This window comes from Somniosus microcephalus, chromosome 2 (genome assembly GCF_052327205.1).
Source record: "Somniosus microcephalus isolate GS21.2 chromosome 2, FLI_Smic_1.0, whole genome shotgun sequence".
Lineage (NCBI taxonomy): Eukaryota > Metazoa > Chordata > Chondrichthyes > Squaliformes > Somniosidae > Somniosus > Somniosus microcephalus.
In genome coordinates this window covers 341399148-341426466 of record NC_140988.1, presented here as the reverse complement: position 1 = coordinate 341426466, position 27319 = coordinate 341399148, and positions in this window count along the sequence as shown.

The window sequence follows — 27319 nt, the reverse complement described above, 5'->3', positions numbered from 1 at the left end:
GGGTGTTCTTGTACACCAGTCACTGAAGGCGAGCATGCAGGTGCAACAGGCGGTCAAGAAGGCAAACGGTATGCTGGCCTTCATAGCAAAAGGGTTAGAATACAGGAACAGGGATACCTTGCTGCAGCTGTACAGGGCACTGGTGAGACCACACCTCGAGTACTGTGTACAGTTTTGGTCGCCTCATCTGAGGAAGGATGTTCTTGCCATGGAGGGGGTGCAGCGGCGATTCACCAGGCTGATACCAGGAATGGCGGGAATGACCTATGAGGAGAGACTATGTAGTTTAGGGATGTACACACTGGAGTTTAGAAGATTGAGAGGGGACCTCATAGAAGTGTATAAAATTCTGACAGGTCTAGACAGACTGGATGCAGAAGGAATGTTTCCCTTGGCGGGTGAGAACAGAACTAGAGGACATAATTTAAGGATAAGGGCTAAACCATTTAGGACAGAGATGAGGGGGAATTTCTTCACTCAGAGAGTGGTGAACCTGTGGAACTCATTGCCACAGAGGGCAGTGTACGCCAGCTCATTAAATATATTTAAGAGGGAATTAGATATATTTCTACGGGCAAAAGGGGTTAAGGGTTACGGAGAGAAGGCGGGGACGGGATACTGAATTAAAGGATCAGCCATGATCTCATCGAATGGCGGAGCAGGCACGAAGGGCCGAATGGCCTACTCCTGCTCCTATCTTCTATGTATCTATGTATCTATGAAACAGCCAGAAGCCAGCTCCAGGGACATTATTTAAAGAGACCATCAGTAATGAGTCACAGCAGTAGGTTAGTGGAGTTTCAGTGTTTTCTTGTCAGTTTCACATTGTGCAACAGTTTCATTCAGTAATTTAAAGGTTATGTTGTATCAGGAGTGTTGTGGGAACTAAAAAGTAGCAACATTTATTCTTAAAAAAATCAAACCGCTACACTTGGCTTACATTAATTGAGGCTGTACTGGCAGTCGACCTGGCCCTCCAGGATCTACGGCGGAGGCAGCGAGAAAGAGTGGACCATTTGACCAGAGGGAGGAGGAGGGCCATCGGGGCTCTCAACAGGAGGTCTTACCCACCGAGGGTATTCCAAGAGCACTTCTCCTACCTCCAATTTAGTGTATTAGAAGGCTTCGCTTCACCAGGGAGGTGGTCACAGAACTCTGCCACCTCCTGCAACCAGATCTCCAGCCTCAGATCAGGGCGACCACGGCTCTCTCAGTGGCAGTCAAGGTCATCGTCGCCCTCAATTTCTTCGCCAGTCTGCAACAGGAGATATAGCTAACATTCCGCAGTTCGCCATCCATCGCTGCATCCGGGAGGTCACAGAGGCTCTCTACAGTAGGAGAAGGGATTAAATTTCCTTCCCCATCACCAGAAAGAAGCAGGATGAGCGTGCATGTGGCTTTGCCAGGAAAACAGGATTCCCCATGGTGCAGGGCGCCATTGATTGCACTCACATGGCTTTGCGGGCACCGCATAACAATCCTGAAATCTTCCGTAACCGCAAAGGCTACCACTCACTTAATGTGCAGTTGGTGTGTGACCACAGACAGTGAATCCTCAATGTCATTGCCCACTATCCTGGCAGCAGCCATGATGCCTTCATCCTGCGCCAGACTGGTGTGCCAGCATTCCTCCAACCACCACGTCAAGCTCGCGACTGGCTGTTCGGAGACAAGGACTATCCGCTCTCTACCTGGCTCATGACTCCCCTCCACAACCCCAACACTCCTGCCCAGCACTCATATAATGACAGCCATGCTGCCACCAGGAACATCATTGAGCAGACCATCGGGGTGCTCAAGCAACTGTTCCACTGCCTTGACCGCTCAGGAGGAGCCTACCAGTACTCGGCTGAGCAGGTATCCCATTTCGTCCTGGTCTGCTGCATTCTCCACAACTTGGCCATCATGAGGGCCCAGCCCTTGCCACCAGTGATTGCGGGACCACCTCAGGAGGAGGAAGAAGGAGAGGAGGATGAGGAGGAATAGGAGCGAGGGAGGAGGCAACCACTCAATCGCCTCATCAGACTGCGGTTCCAATAAATCAAACCCCAGACCTCCGTTGCTCACCACATCCCTATCATTCCATCCCTGTCGCAGGCCATATCGCAGCGCAAAGCTGAAATGAGACACACCACAAAAGAATCCAAACTGAATTAATAAATTTATCAATAATCAGTGAACACATATTTACACCAAAAATAGGAACTATTCACCCTTGTGCAATCCCTTAGTGCCTCTTGTTACTGTGCCTTTGCCTACTCTAGTACTCCTACGAAGTGTTGGCCCAATGGCTGCAGCAGGGCTGGTGGAAGGCTGCTGAGTGTCCGTGTGGGACATTTCAGATGGCCTTGCAGGATGCCCTCGACCAGCTCTGGACCTGGAAGGCCTGGCTGTAGACTGCACCACCTCAGCATGGGCGGCAACAGTCTGGACTGGCTGGATGACAGGTAGCGACAAGGGCAATGATGGAGTGGTAGTGGTGGGAGCAGGAATGCTGTCATCCTGAGAGAGGACAGCAGGTTCCTGCTCCACTGACCCACTGCCACTCCCCCGGGGCAGCACCTCAGCATCCCTAGCAATCTGTTGAAGCACAGATTGCTGGCCTGCTGTGACACCGTGAAAGCCCCAGTCAACAGTGGTAGACCCAGCCATGATGGCAGCAGTCAGAGCTTGCGTGGTATCAAACTGAGACTGCATGAGAGCAGCCTGAGATTGGATGCCACCAAGCATGGCCTGCATTACAGCACTAAGATGTTGCGTTGTGAAGGAATATACTATAGCCTTTTTAGAAAAATACACTATCTTATGAAAGAATTCTGGTCTTGTTGAAACAGGACAAGTTGTTGACCCTGAATAAATAACCTTATTGAAACAGAAGAATGGGATGGCTCTGACTGGCTGACCTTTTGGGAACAAAACAATGGTCAACCCCTGGATAAGTGATATAAATTAAACTTCATAAAGATGGCACATAAAATAAGGGACACCTGCCTTTCATGCCTTTTTATATGGTAAACCCAGAACACCTGGAGTTGCGGCAGATTCTGGAATATTACAAGCTGATGTGGCAGTAAAGAATTGCAGAGGTCAGCAGAAAGATGAATAGTGATAGTTAACTTGCATCAGCAGAAACTTTAAAGGAAATAGCACTGAAAAAAGGTATAAATATTGAAGTCTCAAATGGGATATCAGACTCGCTTTAATCGGGCAAAGCGATTCTCGACTACAGAGGCAACTCTGTGGTCTTCCACTCTTTGTACCTTAGGGATCAAAGGTATTTTGATATTGATGGATATCCTGTAGAGAAAATGTTAAGAACTGTAATACTGTAGCGAAGTTAAGATTTAAAAGTAAGATTCTCTGTTAAAAATAAGATTGTATTTTTTTCTCTTTTTGGAACTGTTAATGTTGCGATTGACTGATTCACCAACTGTAAATTGCATGTTGGTTCTTTTAATAAATCTCCATATATTTTTAGAATTGTTTCACATAAGTCTTCTGTATCAATAACTCGTGAACTCAATCTCTGTACACTCTTTGGTGAAGAGTTACATTTCTGAAGGAGATCTCTGGACCCTCACAATATCTGGGATGTTACAGTCTGGCTAAACTTATTAAAAGCGCTATCTGGAGGATGGTAACATTCAGTTGTTCCTTTCCTTTAGGGAGAGATAGCCCGGACCTTTAGACCCAGTTAAGCATCTTTAGGATGCGGCTACCTCAAACTTTAGTTGAAAGTGAACATCTGAGCAATACGCCTGATCCGGGATAGCCCCAAAGGGTCTAGGACTAGTAAATATCCTTTCCGTGTCGCTTCCGCATGTGCTGTAATGGAAGCTGCCAGATCGTCTATCACTCACGGCATCAGGTCTGGGTTGCCACGGTCTCTCTGGGAGTCTACCATCCTTTGCAGACTAGAAATGATGGGCTCCATGGTGTGTGCAGGGCCTTGTTCAATGTTGGTGCCTGTGGGTGAGACATGCAGTGACGCGGTGTGTTCTTCCTCCTCCTCCTCTTCTCCCACTTCGCTCTCTGTGGTGCCCTCAGGGACAGGCTGCTCAGGTGCTTGCTGATTATCTGAAAGCATAAAGGCACAAGAGTCGGGTTAAGGTGAGGGGAGGGGGGCAGGACGGGAGAAATGCACGCATACGGCATGATTAGCTGGAAAGTGCAAAATGCTTGTGGGGTAAGGGGGAAGTGGGATGTGAGAAGAAGGAGTAGGGATGAACATACCATTGTTGTCTCCAAGGGGGTCAACGTCGCTGGTGGCCACAGCGCCCACCATCTGGTGCCCAATAATCTGCAGCACTCTATTCTCCAGCTCAGACAGTGGTTGGGTGTTGGCTTGTCCCCTGCCTGTGCACTCCTGCTCCCTCCTGTTGTGCGCCACCTTGGCCTGCAAGAGAAAGTGTGTGAGTGAGTGTGGAGCAATGTGTTTGGGTGATGTGCCTGCCATAGTTGAATAGCTGTCATTGTGTTCAAGGTATGAGAAGTGGGGTGTGAGTGTTAGTAGGTAGAAATTGTTGGTGGGTGAATGCTGGGGGTGTGGTGCTTTGGTCAGTGTGTGAAGACTTTGATTCAGATGGTGGTATGTAGCATTGTTGAAGCATTGACTCACCCTGACCACCTGAGTGAGGTTGTTAAATTTCTTCGTGCACTGTGTGTGGGTCCTGGGGTCCACAGTGCTGCCTGAGACGTGCTGTGCTACCTCCTTCCACATGGTGCGGAAGACTTGCGGCGAATGCCTCCTGCCACTTGTCGGGTAGAACACCGCCTTCTGTCTCATCACAGCAAGCACCAACGCCTCCAGTGCTTGATCGCTGAATCTGCGGGCTCTCTGCCTGGGGCTTGGATCTGCCATGAGTAACAGTTGCTTCAGTCGTCTGACTCCTTCTCCTTGACCTGCTGCTGCTTGCTGAGACAGCTACATAGCCAGCAATGCTGAAAATTAGGTTCTGCAGCATCAATAAACATAAGAACATAAGAAGTAGGAGCAGGAGTAGGCCATACGGCCCCTCAGGCCTGCTCCGCCATTCAATAGGATTGATATACCTATCAATTCATCCAATGAAAAGCGACGAGTTAAGAAAGTAACTATAGGTTTTTATTGGCTAAATAACAGAGCCCACCCTCGTGGGTGATCGGATACAACAAGGAGGAATGCCAGCCAGTCGACTACCTTTATACCTGGGCAGGTAGGTGGAGTCATGGGCGGAGTCAGCAGTGGTCAGCCCAGGTATAGCAGCGTGACAAGAGGCGACCTCGTATAGTGATACAACAGTGTGAACAGTGATAACCATAGAGTAACGATATAACAGTGATAACTATAGTGTAACGATAGTGAACGATAAAAGTGGTTTACCACAAGGATCATGGCTGATCCGAGCCTAGACTCACGTCCACTTCCCTGCCCGCTCCCCGTAACCCCTAATTCCCTTATCAGCTAGGAAACTGTCTATCTCCGTTTTAAATTTATTTAATGTCGCAGCTTCCACAGCTCTCTGAGGTAGCAAATTCCACAGATTTACTACCATCTGAGTGAAGAAGTTTCTCCTCATCTCAGTTTTGAAACGGCAGCCCCTTATTCTAAGATTATGCCCCCTAGTTCTAGCCTCACCCATCAGTGGAAACATCCTGCCCGCATCCACCTGATCAAGCCCCCTCACAATCTTATATGTTTCGATAAGATCGCCTCTCATTCTTCTGAATTCCAATGAGTAGAGGCCCAACCTACTCAACCTTTCCTCATAAGTCAACCCCCTCATCTCCGGAATCAACCGAGTGAACCTTCTCTGAACCGCCTCGAGAGCAAGTATATCTTTTCTTAAATATGGAAACCAAAACTGTACGCAATATTCCAGGTGTGGCCTCACCAGTACCCTGTATAACTGAAGAAAGACATCCCTGCTTTTATACTCCATCCCCTTTGCAATAAAAGCCAAGATTCCATTGGCCTTCCTGATCACCTGCTGTACCTGCATACTAACCCTCTGTGTTTCATGCACCAGGACCCCCAGATCCCTTTGAACTGTAGCACTTTGCAGTTTCTCTCCATTTAGATAATAACTTGCTCTTTGATTTTTTCTGCCAAAGTGCATAACCTCACACTTTCCAACATTATATTCCATCTGCCAAATTTCTGCCCACTCACTTAGCCTGTCTATGCCCTTTTGCGGGTTTTTTATGTCCTCCTCACTCACTGCTTTCCTTTCCATCTTTGTATCGTCGGCAAACTTGGATACGTTGCACTTGGTCCCCTCCTCCAAATCGTTAATATAGATTGTAAAGAGTTGGGGTCCCAGCACTGACCCCTGCAGAACACCACTAGTCACTGATTGCCAACTCGAGAATGAACCATTTATCCCAACTCTCTGTTTTCTGTTAGATAGCCAATCTTCCACCCATGCCAGTATATTACCCCCAATCCCGTGATTTTTTATCTTGTGCAGTAATCTTTTGTGTGGCACCTTGCCAAATGCCTTTTGGAAGTCCAAATACACCACATCCACTGGTTTGTTACATCCTCAAATTTTCAAGCAAATTTGTCAAACATGACTTCCCCTTCATAAAACCATGCTGACTCTGTCTGATTAAATTATGCTTATCCAAATGTCCTGTTACTGCTTCCTTAATAATGGACTCTAACATTTTACCAACCACAGATGTTAGGCTAACTGGTCTATAGTTTCCAGCCTTTTGTCTACCTCCCTTTTTAAATAAGGGCGTTACATTAGCAGTTTTCCAATCTGCTGGGACCTTTCCTGAATCCAGGGAGTTTTGGAAAATTACCACCAATGCATCCGCAATCCCTACTGCTACTTCTCTCAAGACCCTAGGATGTAGGCCATCAGGTCCAGGGGATTTATCCGCCTTAAGTCCCATTATCTTGCCGAGTACCATCTCCTTAGTGATTTTAATTGTGTTTAGCTCCACCCCCCCCATAGCCCCCTGTTTGTCCAGTGTTGGGATATTTTTAGTGTCCTCTACTGTAAAGACTGATACAAAATATTTGTTCAGCGTTTCTGCCAACTCCATGTTCCCCGCCACTAATTTCCCGGTCTCGTCCTCTAAGGGACCAACATTCACTTTAGCCACCCTTTTTCTTTTTATATAACTGTAGAACCTACCCTTTAAGAACTGGATAAAGCCTGTGGCAATGATGACTTGTGATCAGACAGCACACAATATTGGTCCACCCTTTGAGTGTAACGCCAATGAGCTTGGGCTTTAAGACTTGAATTTGCGCTCCAATCATTTCTTTGAGCTGTGAGCATGAATTTTGCATGCAGTCTAAAGCATGAGCACCTGGCGCTAATTCGCCAACTTTTCGAATTTTACTGCCCATTCCTGGGCTATAATGAATTTCTAGCCCTATAGAACCTTACCTTGTTAAGGGAAGTTTCTGTGCTTGTAAATCCCTGCCTTCTGTCCTTGAGGAGAGGTTAGGTTATCAGCATCAGAAAAAAAACTTCTGATCTTTTGAAGAATTACAGATGTGTTAGATATATATGTATGTTCTGTGGAAAACGTATCTAGTTAAAGTCAAGGCTTCTGAGACAGGATGAGGCCTTGAAATAAACTCTTTAATGAAGGTATTAAATGTCAAAAAATGGATAAATTTAATCATATTATTGTGAAATTTGCATTTCCATGATCGTTCTATCATGCTTAAAACCCTATTTTGCACATTAGAAATTTCAGCTACTCAGAAAAAAATGACAGGCTTATGTTTTCAAAACATATTTTGAGTGATTGGATTGATTCGTCTTCTTTCTTTTAGTGATAGATTCCCTTGACTGGCCATGTGGGATTGGTTGTTTTCATAAATCCTTAACACTGGTAGTTTTCTAGCTGTTTTCTTCACTTCTGATTTATACAGTCCTTAACTCTTCAATTCTGAATTGCTGCTATGTTACTTTGAGTCAATCAACAAAGCGTGACTAGAAAAGTGTGACAGTGAAAATGTGACAACAAAAGTGTGATACGCTGGGAAGTACATGTTACACCACTAGCACCTGTTGTGTAAAAGAAAACCTAAGCCCAGGTCTATTATATAATAAAACTCTAGCACCTGGTTTTTTATATAATAGACTTGGGCTTAGATTTTCTCTTCTGCAGTGACAACAGCTTGTTATCAGTGCTAAAGCCACCAGCTGATTGCTGGATTTTTTGTATGCACTATTGATTATAAGTACCAGATTAAAGTGATCTGAAGGATTTTAGGTCAAGGTAACTGATGGCTGTAAGGGGAAAAAGTCCAGCCCAGCAGTATAGGGAATCATGTTTTCTGCTGTTAAATATATTTTTGCTGTAACCATACAGCTACTACTGTTTGAGAATACTGTTGAAGGGATGGCTGGCTGAAGAAAGAACCCTTGCTTTTGCCAGCACATCCTTAGTCTCAATTGGGCATTCATTATTCAGGTAAAACTCTGGAGGTCTTTTGAGAACAGAGGAATTTTTAGGAACGGGTAAAGGCCAATAGATGCAATGGGCCCAACCCAGTGTCAGCTGTGGCTCATTGGTGGCACCCTTGCCTCTGAGTCAGAAGGTTGTGGGTTCAAGTGCCCACTCCAGAGACTTGAACACAAAAATCTAGGCTGACACTCCAGTGCGGAGCTGAGGGAGTGCTACACTGTCGGTGGTGCCGTCTTTCGGATGAGATGTTAAACCGAGGTCCCGTTTGCTATCGCAAGTGGACGTAAAAGATCCCGTGGCACTATTTCAAAGAGGAGCAGGGGTGTTATCCCTGGTGTCCTGGCCAATATTTATCCTTCAATTAACATCACTAAAAAAACAGATTATCTGGTCATTATCACATTGCTGTTTGTGAGAGTTTGCTGTGTGCAAATTGGCTGCTGCTTTTCCTACTTTACAACAGTAAGTGCACTTCAACAAAAAAATACTTCATTGGCTGTAAAGCGCTTTGGGACATCCGGTGGTCGTGAAAGGCGCTATATAAATGCAAGTCTTTTTCTTTTTTATAGAGCAACCTTTTATAGATTCATCTGTCCTTCTTCCCACTGTACCCCTAATCCCTTCTCTCTCTCTCTCCAGAGTGAGTAATTGTACCAAGTATTTTTCTCATTGTTCGTCTCTGACTAGTAGCAATAATTAATGTAACCTGATATCAACGATTGAGTTTGAAACCTACCCATGTCTGCTTGTACTGTAACACATTCTCTATTGACACTACCATTCAAAACAGGGAACATTGGGAGCGAATGGCGAACTCCAATGTGCAATTCCTCATGTCTCTATTTCACCACTGCCAGCAACAACTCAGTACTTCCAGCATTAACATCAGTGGACTGATGGTTTCACTTAGTGGTTGCTGTTGCCACAAAGCGAAATTCAATCAAAGTCATGTGCCATGTGCTTCACAGAATGAAGGACCACTAACTAATCACAGGTTAAACTCTGAAGCACAGGGATCCCTCCCCAACCGCGGGGGCGATACGTCCCTGAAAACCACCGTGGTTAGTAAAACCGCGGTTGGCAAATTCAGTATAAACACAATAAAAAAAGAATATAAAAAGCATAAAAATCACGTTATTTATCTTATTCCTAAATTTAAAACTGCGGATACGCAAATTTCACTGCTGCGGTTGACAAAAATTGTCGCAGAGTGGAAACCGTGTATACGTGAAATCCGTGTATGGCAAAACCGTGGTTGGGGCGGGATTCCTGTACACCTAAACTTGTAGGTACGCATTGAATCCAATCTCTAATAATATTCAATCCAGCAAAAACATTAAGGTTGAACTGCAGAAATAAACGGAACTCCCCCCCCTCCCCAGAAAAGGGACCTATAAAAACATAAATATTTTTAGGAACACCAAAGGCCATTAGGCCAACAAATCCATATTTTCTTGATAGATTGACTCAACTTACCCACCAACGCACTGGATTACATAGAAACATAGAAGAAAGGAGCAGGAGTAGGCCATTCGGCCCCTCGAGCCTGCTCCACCATTTAATGAGATCATGGCTGATCATCTAAATTCAGTGCCCTGTCCCTGCTTTCTCCCCATATCCCTTGATCCCTTTAGCCTTAAGAAATATATTTAACTCCTTCTTGAATGTATTTAATGAATTGGCCTCAATTGCCTTTTGTGGTAGAGAATTCCACAGGTTCCCCTCTCTCTGGGTGAAGAAATTCCTCCTCATCTCTGTCCTAAATGGCTTACCCCTTATCCTTAGACTGTGACCCCTGGTTCTGGACTCCCCCCGCCTTCGGGAACATCCTTCCTGCATCTAGTCTGTCTAGTCCTGTTAGAATTTTATAAGTTTCAATGAGATCCCCTCTCATTCTTCTAAACTCCAGTGAATATAAACACAATCGACCCAATCTCTCTTCATATGTCATTCCTGCCATCCCAGGTATCAGTCTGGTGAATCTTCGCTGCACTCCCTCCATGGCAAGAACATCCTTCCTCAGATAAGGCGACCAAAACTGCACACAATAGTCAAGGTGTGGTCTCACCAAGGCCCTGTACAACTGCAGCAAGACATCGTTGCTCCTGTACTCGAATCCTCTCGCTATGAAGGCCAACATACCATTTGCCTTCTTAACCGTCTGCTGCACCTGCATGCTTACCTTCAGCGACTGGTGCACAAGGACACCCAGGTCTCGTTGCACTTCCCCTTCTCCCAATCTATTGCTGTTCAGATAATAATCTGCCTTCCTGTTTTTGCCACCAAAGTGGATAACCTCGCATTTATCCACATTATACTGCATCTGCCCAATCACCCAACCTGTCCAAATCATACTGAAGTTTCTCAGCATCCGCCTCACAGCACACACGCCCACCCAGCTTTATGTCATCTGCAAACTTGGAGATATTACATCTAGTTCCCTTGTCTTGATCATTAATATATATTGGCCCTGAAATTAGGATCGGGAGCTTCCCGCGCGTGCAAGCCCCCGATGTTCACTTACCCGGCGCGCTGACATTTTAATTCTGGCCTGCATTGCATTTCCTCTCACTGGCCCGCTTGAGGTCCTGCCGCGCTGTGCGTGCGTGACCCAGCAGCGTAATTAGTGCGATGAGCTGGCTGGGATCACGTGAGCACAGGGCAACCAATGGGAGGTTGCAAAAGTTCATTCATGAGTTTGACAGTAAGAGCTGTCAAACTCATGAAAACTCCTGGCCCCAAAACACTACTTAAACCTGAAAGAGAATTTAAAAAAACATTGCACTACTTAAATGAACCATAAAGAACTCTGAAAAACTATTTTAAACAATAATTTTAAAATTTGAAAAAAAAAATTATATAAAAAATCGGGGCTAAAACTAAACTTACCTTACTGTAAATTCTTTAAAAATAACAAACCTGTGGGAAAAAAAATTCTCAATTGTATTAATAGACCACTTACCTGAAAAACTAAGTACTTACGTGTGGTTTTTCAATGCGTAAATACCGGAGGCCTTTACACATGCGCAACTCTCTAAAAATAGAGGAAATCCAAGTTGCACGCGCTGCCCGATACCGCGCACGCGTTCAGCCTCTTAACCCCTTGGGTCAGAGGACAGGAAATGCCGGTATTCAGCGCATGCGCTGTGCATGATGAAAACCGGCAATTCCTCCGGGCACACGCGTGAGTACCCCGTCCTTACTCACGCGTTGGGCCCGGAATTACTGGGCCATTGTGAATAGCTGGGGTCCTAGCACCGATCCCTACGGTACCCCACTAGTCACTGCCTGCCACTCAGAAAAGGACCCATTTATTCCAACTCTTTGCTTCCTGTCTGCCAACCAGTTCTCTGTCCAAGTCAGTACCTTACCCCCAATCCCATGTGCTTTAACATTACAAGCTAATCTCTTATGCGGGACCTTATCAAAAGCCTTCTGAAAGTCCAAATACACCACATCCACTGGTTCTCCCTTATCTATTCTACCAGTTACATCCTCAAAAAAATTCCAGTAGATTAGTCAAGCATGATTTACCTTTTGTAAATCCATGTTGACTTTGTCCAATCCTGTCACTGTTTTCCAAGTGCTCTGCTATTACATCTTTTATAATGGACTCTAGCATTTTCCCCACTACCGATGTCAGGCTTACCAGTCTATAATTTCCCATTTTCTCTCTACCACCTTTTTTGAACAGTGGGGTTACATTAGCTACCCTCCAATCCATGGGAACTGTTCCAGAGTCTATAGAATTTTGGAAGATGACCAGCAATGCATCTACTATTTCTAGGGCCACTTCCTTAAGTACCCTAGGATGTAGATTATCAGGTCCTGGGGATTTATCGGCCTTCAATCCCATCAATTTCCCTAACACCATTTCCCTACAAATACTGATTTCATTCAGTTCCTCCCTCTCATTAGACCCTATGTTCCCTGACATCTCTGGGAGGTTATTTGTGTCCTCCTTTGTGAAGACAGAACCAAAGTATGTATTTAATTGGTCTGCTATTCCTTTGTTCCCCATTATAAATTCCCCTGATTCTGACTGCAAGGGACCTACGCTTGACTTCACCAATCTTTTTCTCTTCACATATCTATAGAAGCTTTTATGCTCCCAGCAAGCTTACTCTCATACTCTATTTTCCCCCTCTTAATTAATCCCTTTGTCCTCCTTTGCTGAATCCTAAACTGCTCCCAATCCTCAGGTTTGCTGCTTTTTCTGGCCAATTTATATGTCCTCTCCTTGGATCTTATGCTATCCCTAATTTCCCTTGTTAGCCACGGTTGAGTCACCTTCTTTGTTTTATTTTTATGCCAAAACAGGGATGAACAAATTCTGTAGTTCATCCATGCGATCTTTAAATGTTTGCCATTGCCTATCCACCGTCAACCCTTTAAGTAACGTTCCCCAATCCATCCTAGCCAACTCGCGCCTCATACCATTGTAGTTTCCTTTATTTAAATTCAGGACCATAGTCTCTGAGTCAAATACTTCACTCTCCATCTTAATGAAGAATTCTATCATATTATGATCACCCCGCCCCAAGGGGCCTCGCACAACTAGATTGCTAATTAATCCTTTCTCATTACATAATACCCAGTCTAATATGGCTGGATCTCTAGTTGGTTCCTCGACATATTGGTCCAGGAAACCATCTCGTATACACTCCAGGAATTTCTCCTCCACAGTATTGTTACTAATTTGGTTCACCCAATCTATATGTAGATTAAAATCACCCATGATAACTGCTGTGCCCTTATTGTATGCGTATCTAATTTCCCATTTACTGCCATCCCCAACCTCAGCATTACTGTTTGGGGGTCTGTATACAACTCCCACTAATGTTTTCTGTCCCTTGGTATTTCTCCGCTCTACCCATACAGATTCCACATCATCAGAGCTAATATCCTTCCTTACTATTGTGTTAACCTCCTCTTTAACTAGCAATGCTACCCCACCTCTTTTTCCTTTCTGCCTGTCTTTCCTGAATATTGAATACCCCTGGATGTTGAATTCCCAGCCGTGGTCACCCTGGAGCCATGTCTCCGTAATCCCAATTATATCATATCCGTTTACATCTATTTGCGCAGCTAATTCATCCACCTTATTACGAATGCTCCTCGCATTAAGACACAAAGCCTTCAGGCTTGATTTTTTAACACTCTTAGACCTTTTAGAATTATTAGTTACCATGGCCATGTTTGATTCAGTCTCTTCCCTAAAAGTCTTTCCATTATTCATTGAACCCATTTACACTGACTGCTTGAACAAACTTTACAACTCATTTAATCTATAAGTATGTTATTTGTGTGAAAAATTCTACAGGTAGATTTTCTCCAGCCCCGCTCTGCCAATAGAAATTTGGCCCAATGTTGAGCAATCCTAAATCCTGGGGACAGAGTCATTTACATAAAGGGGTCGGTGGCCACATAATTTCTGGCACTCCTAGGCATTCAATCCACCATTTTAAAAATTCATTCCTGGAATGTGGGTGTCGCTAGCAGGACCAGCATTTATTGCTCATCGTTAATTGCCCTTGAGAAGGCAGTGGTGAGCCGCTTTCTTGAACCACTGCAGTCTGGGTGGTGAAGGTACTCCCACAGTGCTTTTAGGGAGGGAGTTCCAGGATTATGACCCAGTGACAATGAATGAATGGCGATATATTTCCAAGTCAAGATAGTGTGCGACTTGGAGGGGAACACGGAGAAAACATATTTGAAAGTTCTTTATCTGAATGCACGCAGCATTCGTAACAAAATAAATGAGTTGACGGTACAAATAACTACACATGGGTATGATCTGGTGGCCATTACGGAAACATGGCTGCAAGATGATCATGACTGAGAACTAAACATACAAGGGTATTTGACAATTAGGAAGGACAGACAGGAAGGAAAGGGAGGTGGGGTTGCTATGTTAATCAAGGATGGAATCACTGCAATAGTCAGAAATGATATTGGGTCAAAGGATCAGGATAGTGGAGATAAGGAATAATAAGGGGAAAAAGTCACTAGTGGGCGTAGTCTATAGGCCTCCTAACAGTTACAACTCTGTTGGTCGGTGTATAAATCAGGAAATAGTTGGGGCTTGTAATAAGGGAACAGCTATAATCATGGGGGATTTTAACTTTCATATTGACTGGACTAATCAAATTGGGCATGGCAGCCTTGAGGAAGAGTTCATAGAGTGTATTAGGGATGGGTTCCTTGAGCAGTATGTAACTGAACCAACCAGGGGGCAGGCAATCTTAGATCTGGTCCTGTGTAATGAGACAGGATTAATAAAAAATGTCCTAGGAAAAGGATCCCCTTGGAATGAGTGACCATAATATAGTTGAATTCCAAATTCAGTTTGAGGGTGAGAGAGTTGGATCTCAAACCAGTGTACTGAGCTTAAATAAAGGAGACTATGAAGGTATGAGAGTAGAATTGACTAAAGTGGACTGGGAAAACAGATTAAAGTGTAAGACGGTACAAGAGCAGTGGTCTACATTCAAGGAGATATTTCACATCTTTCAAGATAAATATATTCCACTGAGGAAAAAGGGGAGTAAAAGAAAAGACAGCCATCCATGGCTTAGTAAAGTAATAAAGGATAGTATCCGACTGAATACAAGGGCATATAAAGTAGCCAAATCTAGTGGGAGGATAGAAGATTGGGAAGCATTTAAAAGCCAGCAAACAATAACTAAAAGATTAATTAAGAAAGGGAAGATAGATTATGAAAGTAAACTAGCAAAAAATATAAAAACAGATTGCAAGAGTTTCTACAGCTATATAAAAAGAAAAAGGGTGGCTAAAGTGAACGTTGGTCCCTTAGAGGATGGGACCGGGAAACTAGTGGTGGGGAACATGGAGATGGCAAAGACGCTGAACAAATATTTTGTATCAGTCTTTACAGTAGAGGACATTAAAAATATCCCAACACTGGACAAACAGGGGGCAATGGGGGGGGGGAGGAGCTAAACACGATTAAAATCACTAAGGAGATAGTACTCGGTAAAATAATGGGACTTAAGGCGGATAAATCCCCCAGACCTGATGGCCTACATCCTAGGGTCTTGAGAGAAGTGGCGGTAGGGATTGTGGATGCATTGGTGATTATTTTCCAAAACTCCCTGGACTCAGGAAAGGTGCCGGCAGATTGGAAAACTGCTAATGTAACACCCTTATTTAAGAAGGGAAGTAGACAAAAAGCCGGAAACTATAGACCAGTTAGCCTAACATCTGTGGTTGGCAAAATGTTGGAGTCCATTATTAAGGAAACAGTAACAGAGCATTTGGATAAACATAATTTAATAGGACAGAGTCAGCATGGTTTTATGAAGGGGAAGTCATGTTTGACAAATTTGCTCGAATTCTTTGAGGACGTAACATACAGGGTGGATAAAGGGGAACCAGTGGATGTAGTGCATTTGGACTTCCAAAAAGCATTTGACAAGGTTCCACACAAAAGATTACTGATCAAGATAAAAAATCACAGGATTGGGGGTAATATACTGGCATGGGTGGAAGATTGGCTATCTAACAGAAAACAAAGAGTTGGGATGAATGGTTCATTCTTGGGCTGGCAATCAGTAACCAGTGGTGTTCTGCAGGGGTCAGTGCTGGGACCCCAACTCTTTACAATCTATATTAACGATTTGGAGGAAGGGACCGAGTGCAACATATCTAAGTTTGCTGATGATACAAAGATGGGAGGGAAAGCAGTGAGTGAGGAGGACATAAAAAACCTGCAAAAGGACATAGACAAGCTAAGTGAGTGGGCAGAGATTTGGCAGATGCAATATAATGTTGGAAAGTGTGAGGTTATGCACTTTGGCAGAAAAAATCAAAGAGCAAGTTATTATCTAAATGGAGAGAAACTGCAAAGTGCTACAGTACAAAGGGATCTGGGTGTCCTGGTGCATGAAACACAAAAAGTTAGTATGCAGGTGCAGCAGGTGATCAGGAAGGCCAATGGAATCTTGGCTTTTATTGCTAGGGGGATGGAGTATAAAAACAGGGAAGTCTTGCTGCAGTTATACAGGGTACTGGTGAGGCCACACCTGGAATACTGCGTGCAGTTTTGGTTTCCATATTTAAGAAAAGATATACTTGCTCTCGAGGCGGTTCAGAGAAGGTTCACTCGGTTGATTCCGGAGATGAGGGGGTTGACTTATGAGGAAAGGTTGAGTAGGTTGGGACTCTACTCATTGGAATTCAGAAGAATGAGAGGCGATCTTATCGAAACATAAGATTGTGAGGGGGCTTGATCGGGTGGATGCGGGGAGGATGTTTCCACTGATGGGTGAGACTAGAACTAGGGGGCATAATCTTAGAATAAGAGGCTGCCCTTTCAAAACTGAGATGAGGAGAAACTTCTTCACTCAGAGGGTAGTAAATCTATGGAATTTGCTACCTCAGAGAGCTGTGGAAGCTGCAACATTAAATAAATTTAAGATGGAGATAGACAGTTTCCTAGCAGATAAGGGAATTAGGGGTTACGGGGAGAGGGCAGGGAAGTGGACGTGAGTCTAGATTCGGATCAGCCATGATCCTATTGAATGGCGGAGCAGGCCCGAGGGGCCGTATGGCCTACTCCTGCTCCTACTTCTTATGTTCTTATGATGGTGTTCCCATGTGCCTGCTGCCCTTGTCCTTCTAGGTGGTAGAGGTTGTGGGTTTGGGAGGTGCTGTCAAAGAAGCCTTGGCGAGTTGCTGCAGTGCATCTTGTAGATGGTACACACTGCAGCCATGGTATGCCGGTGGTGGAGGGAGTAAATGTTTAAGGTGGTGGATGGGGTGCCAATCAAGTGGGCTGCTTTGTCCTGGATGGTGTCGAGCTTCTTGAGTGTTGTTGGAGCTGCACTTATCCAGGCAAGTGGAGAGTATTCCATCACACTCCTGACTTGTGCCTTGCAGATGGTGGAAAGGCTTTCGGGTGTTAGGAGGTGAGACACTCGCCGCAGAATACCCAGCCTCTGACCTGCTCTTGTAGCCACAGGAATTATGTGGCTGGTTCAGTTTAGTTTCTGGTCAATGGTGACCACCCCAGGGTGTTGATGTTGGGGGTTTTGGTGATGGTAATGTGGTTGAATGTCAAGGGGCGGTGGTCAGATTCTATCTTGTTGGATATAGTCATTGCCTGGCACTTGTGTGGCGCAAATGTTACTTGCCACTTATCAGCCCAAGCCTGAATGTTGTCCAGGTCTTGCTGCATGCGGGTATGGACTGCTTCATTATCTGTGGAGATGCGAATGGAACTGAACACTCTGCAATCATCAGTGAACATCCCCACTTCTGACCTTATGATGGAGGGAATGTCATTGATGAAGCAGCTGAAGATGGTTGGGCCTAGGACACTGTCCTGAGGATATCCTCCAGGGGTGTCCTTCGCTGAGATGATTGGCCTCCAACCACCACAACCATCTTCCTTTGTGCTAGATATGACTCCAGCTAGTGCAGCGTTTGTCCCCTAATTCCCCTTTTACTAGGGCTCCTTGATGCCACACTCGGTCAATGATGTCAAGGGCAGTCACTCTCACCTCACCTCTGGAATTTAGCTCTTTTGTCCATGTTTAGACCAAGGCTGTAATGAAGTCAGGAGCTGAGTGGTCTTGGCAGAATCCAAATTGGGCATCGGTGAGCAGGTTATTGGTGAGTAAGTGCTGCTTGATAGCACTGTCGATGACACCTTCCATCACTTTGCTGATGATTGAGAGTAGACTGATGTGGCGGTAATTGGCTAGAATGGATTTGTCCTGCTTTTTGTGGACAGGACATACCTGGGCAGTTTTCCAGTTTTGTCGGGAGATGCCAGTGTTGTAGCTGTACTGGAACAGCTTGGCTAGAGGCGAGGCTAGTTCTGGAGCACAAGTCTTCAGCACAACATTCAGGATGTTGTCGGGGCCCATAGCCTTTGCTGTATCCAGTGCGCTCAGCTGTTTCTTGATATCACGTGGAATGAGTCGCATTGACTGAAGACTGGCTTCTGTGGTGGTGAGGACCTCAGGAGGAGGCCAAGATGAATCATCCACTCTGCACTCTGTCTGAAGATGGTTGCAAACACTTCAGCCTTGTCTTTTGCACTTGGGTGCCGGCCTCCAACATCATCGAGGATGGGGATGTTCATGGAGCCTTCTCCTCCTGTTTGTTACTTACTTGTCCACCACCATTCACGATTGGATATGATTGGACTGCAGAGCTTTGATCTGATCCGTTGATTGTGGAATCGCTTAGCCCTGTCTATAGCATGCTGCTTCTGCTGTTTAGCATGCATGTAGTCCTGTGTTGAAGCTTCCCCAAATTGGCACCTAATTTTTAGGTACGCCTGGTGCTGCACCTGGCATGCTCTTCTACACTCCTTACTGAACCAGGGTTGGTCCCCTGGCTTGATGGTAATGGTAGTGTGAGGGATCTGCCGGGCCATGAGGTTACAGATTGTGGTGGACTCCAATTCTGCAACTGCTGATGGCCCACAGCGCCTCACAGGTGCCTAATTTTGAGCTGCTGGATCTTTTCTGAATCTATTCCATTTAGCACGGTGGTAGTGCCACACAACACAATGGAGGGCATCCTCAGTGTGAAGACAGGACTTCATCTCCATAATGACTGTGCGGTGGTCACTGCTGCCAATGCTGTCAAGGACAGGTGCATCTGTGGCCGGTAGATTGGTGAGGACGAGGTCAAGTACTTTTTTCCTCATGTTGGTTCTCTCACCACCTGTCGCAGGCCCAGACTAGCAGCTATGTCCTAAAGGACTCAGCCAGCTCAGTCAGTAGAGGTGCTAGCGAGCCACTCTTGGTGATGGACATTGAAGTCCCCCACCCAGACTACATTCTGTGCCCTTGCTACTCTCAGTGCTTCTTGTGTTCAGGTGTTCAACATGGAGGACTACTGATTCATCAGCTGAGGGAGGTGGTAATCAGCAGGAGGTTTCCTTGCCTATGCTTGACCAGAAGCCATGAGACTTCATGGGGTCCGGAGTTAATGGCCCAGAAATTCAGGTCAGAGGCTTCCCGCAGGTGCAAGCCTCCGACCTGCACTTACCTTGTGCGCCGGCCATTGAGCTGTGAGCCCCCGTGGAATTGCGATCCTGGGCCTCCTCCAACTGCCGGCGCGCAGTACTTGCGTATCCCAGGGGAGCAGTTAGTTCGATGCGCCCCTGGGATCACATTTTAAAAATAAACTATAAATTACATGAAACAATAATTTAAATTTTTGAAAAAATTAATTACATTTTCTAACGGGGCTAAAAATAAACTTACCTTTCTTTTAAAGTATTTAAAAATAATAAACCTGTGGAAAAAATGTTTTAATTTTAATTAATTCACCACTTACCTTGTTAAAAGCAGGCCTTGCGACTGCTTTTTACATGTCTAACTTCTGGAGACTTACCTTCCCAGAGAAACCTGGAAAAAAACGTAAGTTCAATGCGCACGCGCAGCCTCTCCCGTGCACGCGTTCCACCTCTTAACCCCTTCTTTCAGGGGAACGGAAGTGCTGGTTTCCCGCGCATGCACAGTGCATGCATGAAACCGGCACTTCCATTGGGCTTACGGGTTAGGGTTAGGGTTAAGGTTAACCCTAACCCTAACCCCATGCGTACTCACCCATGGAGACCCGAATTTCTGGGCCAATGTTGAGTGCTCCCAGTGCCACTCCTTCCCGACTGTGTACCACTCTGCCGCCACCTCTGCTGGCTCTGTCCTACTGGTGGGACAGAACAAACCCAGGGATGGTGATGGAGGAGTCTGGGACATTGGCTGAAAGGTATGATTCTATGAGTATGACTATGTCAGGCTGTTGCTTGTCTAGTCTGTGGGACAGCTCTCCCAATTTTAGCACAAGCCTCCAGATGTTAGTGAGGAGGATTTTGCAGGGTCGACTGGGCTGGGTGTGCCATTGTCATGTCTGAAGCCAATACCGAGGTCGTGGTGGAGTGGTCTGTCCAGTTTTATTCTTTTCTTTTTGTAGCAGTTTGGTACAACCGAGCGGCTTGCTAGGCCAGTTAAGAGTCAACCACATTGCTGTGGGTCTGGAGTCACATATAGGCCAGACCAGGTAATGACGGCAGATTTCCTTCCCTAAAGGACATTAGTGAACCAGATGGGTTTTTACGACATGGTTTCATGGTCACCATTACTGATACTAGCTTTTTATTCCAGATTTTATTTAATTAACTGAATTTAAATTCCCCAGCTGCCGTGGTGGGATTTGAACTCACATCTTCAGATCATTAGTCCAGGCCTCTGGATTACTAGTCCAGTAAAATAATCACTAACCACTATCCCCCACATGGTATTACAACATCTCTGGCACTCCTGGGCACTCACCCCACAAAGCAGCAGGAATATTGCAGCTGCACTCCTTTACTCTGTTGGGGGTGGGCTGTTGCAGCCAGAGATTCTCCAGTTGCCACTTTTCCAACTGCAATTAAATGCGACAAGGCATTGTGGGTTCTCCTCCTGCCTTTCTACAGTAAGCATGCCTTCATCATACAGACTTACTTTAGATTGGCCACAAGAAAGGCAGAACTGGTGGGATTTCTGGCAAGGAATGTCATCCCACCAGTCCCGACTCTTTGAGTAATGTCAGGATGGAAGGGAGGCACAAGGAGCACGCGCCACCTCCAGTTGGAATTTTTGATTGTGGGTAGAAAGGAACGGAGAACTGACAGAACTGGGTCCTGCCTCAAATTCCAGCAAACCCCCAACCATCCATCATACGCCTTGGTTACTGCCCTCCCAGAGCCAGAAGCATTGGAGCCTACATGTCTACCAGTGTCTGAGACAGCCCTTTCTTTCCCCTAATCTACCGTCTCATTTCACTCTTCCTAATTTTATGATCATCTGTTCTGCTTTTGCAATCACAGTTTAAGTTAAAATCACCTACTTAGACCTAATGTTTCCTGGCCTTTTAGCGATTCAAAGGTGTGGGTCGTGTCCAATTTCAAAATCCTTTATGTTTGCAGTGAGATCAAGTCTAGTTCTGTCACTTTTAAATCCTAGTCTTTGTTGCTCTTCTCCGAATAGGTGTCCTTTTAAAAGCAGGTTGATCAAAAATGCACACAATATTTCAAATATAATATATATAGTAAAAATAATTTAGTTATATTCATATGACTAAATGCCTTTGAGATGTATCCCAGTCGTTGATTACCTTAACTGATAACAGCCTCACTGACTAGGTCTTTTCAGTGAATGGCTAATAGTCACACTAAATATTTTGTATTCCACTTCAGTGCAGTAAGTATAATTCCTCTCACATAAGAACATAGAACATAAGAAATAGGAGCAGGAGTAGGCCAATCGGCCCCTCGAGCCTGCTCCGCCATTCAATAAGATCATGGCTGATCTGATCCTAACCTCAAATCTACTATCACTCTCCATCCCACCCGAACCCATGTGATCTCCCGGGAGAGGCGAAAAACCAGGAAAAAACACAGTCAGTGATGCAACATGTACAATATACAGGTAAAGCTCAGATTTAAGTTTACATAGATTGCATAGAATATACAGTAATAACAACAACTTACATTTATATAGCATCTTTAACGTTGTAAAACGCCCCAAGGTGCTTCATAGGAGCGTTAACAAAAAAACAACATTTGGCACCGAGCCACCTAAGGAGATGTTAGGGCAGGTGACCAAAAGCTTGGTCAAAGAGGTAGGTTTTAAGGAGCATCTTAAAGGAGGAGAGAGAGCTAGAGAGGCGGAGAGGTTTAGGGAGGGAATTCCAGAGCTTAGGACATAGGCAGATGAAGGCACGGCAGCCAATGGTGAAACGATTAAAATCGGGGATGTTCAAGAGACCAGAATTGGTGGAGCACAGAGATCTCGGGGATTAAACATACATAGAAACATAGAAGATAGGAGCAGGAGTAGGCCATTCGGCCCCTCGAGCCTGTTCCGCCATTTAATGAGATCATGGCTGATCATCCAAATTCAGTACCCTGTCCCTGCTTTCTCCCCATACCCCTTGATCCCTTTAGCCTTAAGAAATATATCTAACTCCTTCTTGAATATATTTAATGAATTGGCCTCAACTGTCTTGTGTGGTAGAGAATTCCACAGGTTCACCACTCTCTGGGTGAAGAAATTCCTCCTCATCTCTGTCCTAAATGGCTTACCCCTTATCCTTAGGATTGTAGGGCTGGAGGAGATTACAAAGATAGGGAGGAACAAGGCCATGGAGGGATTTGAAAACAAGGATGAGAAAATACAGCACAGGAACAGTCCATGCCAGCATTTATGCTCCACTCGAGCTTCCTCCTATATTACCTCATCTAAATCTATCAGCATAACCCTCTATTCCCTTCTCCCTCATATGATTGTCTAGCCTCCCCTTAAATGAATCTATACTATTCACTTCAACCACCCCCTGTGGTAGCGAGTTCCATATTTTCACCACTCATTGGGTAAAGAAGTTTCTTCTGAATTCCCTATTGGATTTCTTGGTGACTATCTTATATTGATGACCTCTAGTTATGCTCTTCCCCACAAGTGGAAACATTCTCTCTGTATCCACTCTATCAAAACATTTCATGGTTTTAAAGACCTCTATTAGGTCACCCCACAGCCTTCTCTTTTAAAAAGACCCAGCCTGTTCATCCTTTCCTAATAAGTATAACCTTGCAGTTCTGGTATCATATTATTGGAACTATCACTCACGATTGGATTGTAAGAAAACCCTGTTCATTGTGTATTTCTATAGGCCTAGAGTTTCTGCTAATTCGCCCAAGATCGGCCAAACTAACGTAAAAGATCGAGGAATTTTAAGCGCAAATTGTGTCCAGGGTAAATCAAGTAGCCACGATCTTTTAAGCTGGTTTAAAAAAAATTGCACTGGAAACTGGCCCTGCCCACAAATGGGCCCTGCCCCAAACCGGTCCCGCCCACAAACTGACCACACCCCAAACCGGCCCCGCCCACAAACTGACCACACCCCAAACCGGCCCCGCCCACAAACTGACCACACCCCAAACCGGCCCCGCCCACAAACTGACCACACCCCAAACCAGTCCCGCCCACAAACTGACCACGCCCCCCCAAACCGGTCCCACCCACAAACTGACCACACCCCAAACCGGTCCCGCCCACAAACTGACCACACCCCAAACCGGCCCCGCCCACAAACTGACCACACCCCAAACTGGCCCCGCCCACAAACTGACCACACCCCAAACCAGCCCCGCCCACAAACTGACCACACCCCCCAAACCGGTCCCGCCCACAAACTGACCACGCCCCCCAAAACCGACCCCGCCCACAAACTGACCACACCCCAAACCGGCCCCGCCCACAAACTGACCACACCCCAAACCAGTCCCGCCCACAAACTGACCACGCCCCCCCAAACCGGTCCCGCCCACAAACTGACCACACCCCAAACCGGCCCTGCCCACAAACTGACCACACCCCAAACCGGCCCCGCCCACAAACTGACCACACCCCAAACCGGCCCCGCCCACAAACTGACCACACCCCAAACCGGTCCCGCCCACAAACTGACCACGCCCCCCCAAACCGGCCCCACCCACAAACTGACCACACCTCCCCAAACCGGCCCCGCCCACAAACTGACCACGCCCCCCCCAAACCGGTCCCGCCCACAAACTGACCACGCCCCCCCAAACTGACCCCGCCCACAAACTGACCACACCCCAAACCGGTCCCGCCCACAAACTGACCACGCCCCCAGATCAAATTAGTCACCATAGCGAGTTTCCGCTGTTTGCACTCGTCTGAGGAGGTTCTTCAAATTAAGCGGGGGGGGGGGGTTTAGGCGCAAAGGCGCTAGTAGGCACATTTTAAAAGTTTTTAAATATTAAAAAATATTTAATTTACTAAGAAACTGATGAGTGCACACCAGTGAAACGAGTAAATGGTTCAGGATAGTATTTTAAAGTAATTATCAGTCATTTAAAATCAGGTTACTCGACTCTTATTAAAAATGCTTATTTTTGGTGATGAACCCATTTTCAGCTGAATTAATAAAACTGCAGCAGGTCGTAAATATATCAAGGAATATTTTTTAATGAGAGAAACAAAAATATAAACAATTACTTTCTATGACGCTGCCCGGTTGTGCTGGTTTGTGGAAGATATTGGGCCGGATTTTCCGATCGGAGGCTTCCTACGGGCGGATGCCTCTGATCGGAAAAAATCTACGCACTTACCTGCTGGCTCCGTAGGTCCCGAGACTTCCAAACCTTGGTTCACTCCACTACGAAATGCACAGAGGCCCAGGTATCCCAGGGGCGCAGGCATTTCGCAAGCGTCCCTGGGATCACATGGGCCATGGGGAAACATAGAAACATAGAAAAATAGGAGCAGGGGTAGGCCATTCAGCCCTTCGAGCCTGCGCCGCCATTCAATATGATCATGGCTGATCCTCTATCTCAATACCATATTCCCGCTCTCTCCCCATACCACTTGATGCCTTTTGTGTCTAGAACAATGGAAGAAGGGAATCCCCCAGTACACTTTGTAGTGTATGTAACCGTTCTACCTTTAAGAGAACTATTGTATGTAACCGTCCACCTTTAAGAGAACTATTTTAGGTGTTGCACTACTTTATGTTGGCTGATGTATACTGTAATACCGGTGGTGACCACACCAGTATATAAGTGCTGTGGCAGAATTTATTGGGCAGATTCGCCCTGACCTTCGAATAGTAAAGTCCTGTTAAAGTTACTCTTGTAGTCTGTGTATTACTTCGCTATACAACCCACAGACTTTACAGTGGCGACGAGTTCGATCTTACCCTGCGTGCAGCAATACGTCCGAAGCAGTTAACGAAGCGTCGAGAAGAGGCAACCGCCCTCGTCGTTCTGCTGAGAGAAAACTCGAGTCTGCACAGCAAGAAAGAAGGAAGACTTCAGACACGCAGCCTTCCATCAGCAACAGGCACGGATTGTCCCTTCTGCCATGGTGGTGCTTGAGCCGAGCAGCACGAGAAGCAAGTCGGCCATGGTGACTGTGAGTAAAGGGAAAATAAATAAAATCAACGAAGGAGAAGGGCGGCGAACTCGACCACGGTCGGGGGGGAAAGGAGTCGGACAGAAGTCGGGCCCAGAGGCGCTGAGACTGGGGCAGCGTGGAGCAGAAGCCGCGGTACAAGCGGGCTGGGGAGCGTCGTGAGACGGCTAGACCGCGACGGTGAAAAAGGCCGGACAACTACCGCGACCACGAGGTGCTGCGACCGGGATCGTAAGGCGCGGGAAGATATAAAAATAAATAAGCCACGGAGAACTCAGCCGCAGCCGGGGAGGAAAGCACCGGACTGCGAGAAGCTGGGAGGCGCGATTGGGGTGAAAAAGGCCAGACAGTTATTGAGGCCACGAAGCGCTGCGACCGGATCGTAAGGCGCGGGACGATATAAAATAAATAAACCGCGGAGAACGTAGCCGCAGCCGGGGAGGAAAGGACCGGACTGCGGGAGGTCTGGGAGAGGCGTTTAAAGCCGCTGAGGGAGAGCCACGCGAGCGGGAGAGACAGAGCCCGAGAGAGAGCGAGCGAGAGCCGAGCGAGCGGGAGAAACAGAGCCCGAGAGAGAGACCGAGCGAGGTTCCGGCCAGCGGCTCACAGCAGCTGCCGTGAAGGACCAGGAGCTGGATCTGTCCGACGCCAACTGGTTGTCCCCAGCGCCGGTTGCCCCTGCCGAAAAGAAGAAGGGGGGGGGAACAAGGAACGCGATCGGCTTTTCTAGCGCGAGCTTCAGAATAAACTGAAGACGGCGCACAGACCGCAAACCCCGTAAACCAGCGGTCGGCGCCCGAGGGCAAAGCTTACCCTCCCACCAGAAGAAGACAAGCGCGGGAAACTGCCATTTTCGGAGGCGGGGAAGAAGACAAGCGCGGGAAACCGCCATTTTTGAAAAAAAAAGAGAAAAAGTTAAAGAGAAATTCTGTTGTTTCGCAGAGAGATAGTGAGAGATAGTGAAGATGCCTAAGCATGGTAACATCAACAACTTCGATGCCGAGGTGAAAGATTGGTCCACGTACGTAGAACGTATCAAGATATATTGTGAGGCCAATAAAATAGATGATGATGATAAAGCTCTCACCTTATTAAACGCAATGGGGGTGAAGACATACGGGCTATTGAGGCATCTTCTATCACCAGCTAAACCGGCGGATCAGACCTTCGCTAATATTGTTGCTGTTCTGAAGGATCACTTGAACCCCACACCGCTGATGTTGGCGGAACGATTCAAATTTTATGCGAGAACGCAACGGAAAGAGGAAAGCAACGCGGAATACTTGGTCGAACTGCGTAGATTAGCGAAATACTGCCAGTTTGGAGGAAATCTGACAGAGGCATTGCGAGACAAGTTCGTGTGCGGGTTGTCGAAGGAAGGAACGCAAAAGCGACTGCTCGAAGAGAACGACCTTACACTTGATAGGGCTGTCCTTATTGCAGCATCACACAAAGCCGCAGCGAAAGGAACTGCGGAAATGCAGCTAAAGGCAGCGGTACTCAGTGTGGATCAAATTACTTCGGGTACAACGAAATGTTATCGTTGTGGGAAGACAACACATGACCAGAACCAATGCTGGTTTAAAAACCAGGAATGTCAAAAATGTGGCAAACTGGGGCACATAGCTAAAGTATGCCGGTCAGGAAAGAAGACCAACAACCAAAAAAAGCCATCACAGGAAAAGTACAACAAAGTACACAAGGTGGCTGAGAAGAGTTCAGACGAACAGAATTCGGATCCAGACCCAATCGGCCAGGAACTGGGTAGTCTGAGAATTCACAATGTGAGTAAGGAAGCTGACCTACAAACTATCTGGGTCATGCTAAAAATAGCCGGAGTCCAAGTAAAAATGGAGTTGGACACTGGATCAGCCCTATCAGTCATAAATCGAAGGGATTACAACCGGCTATTCTCACATATACCCTTGAGAGATACCAAG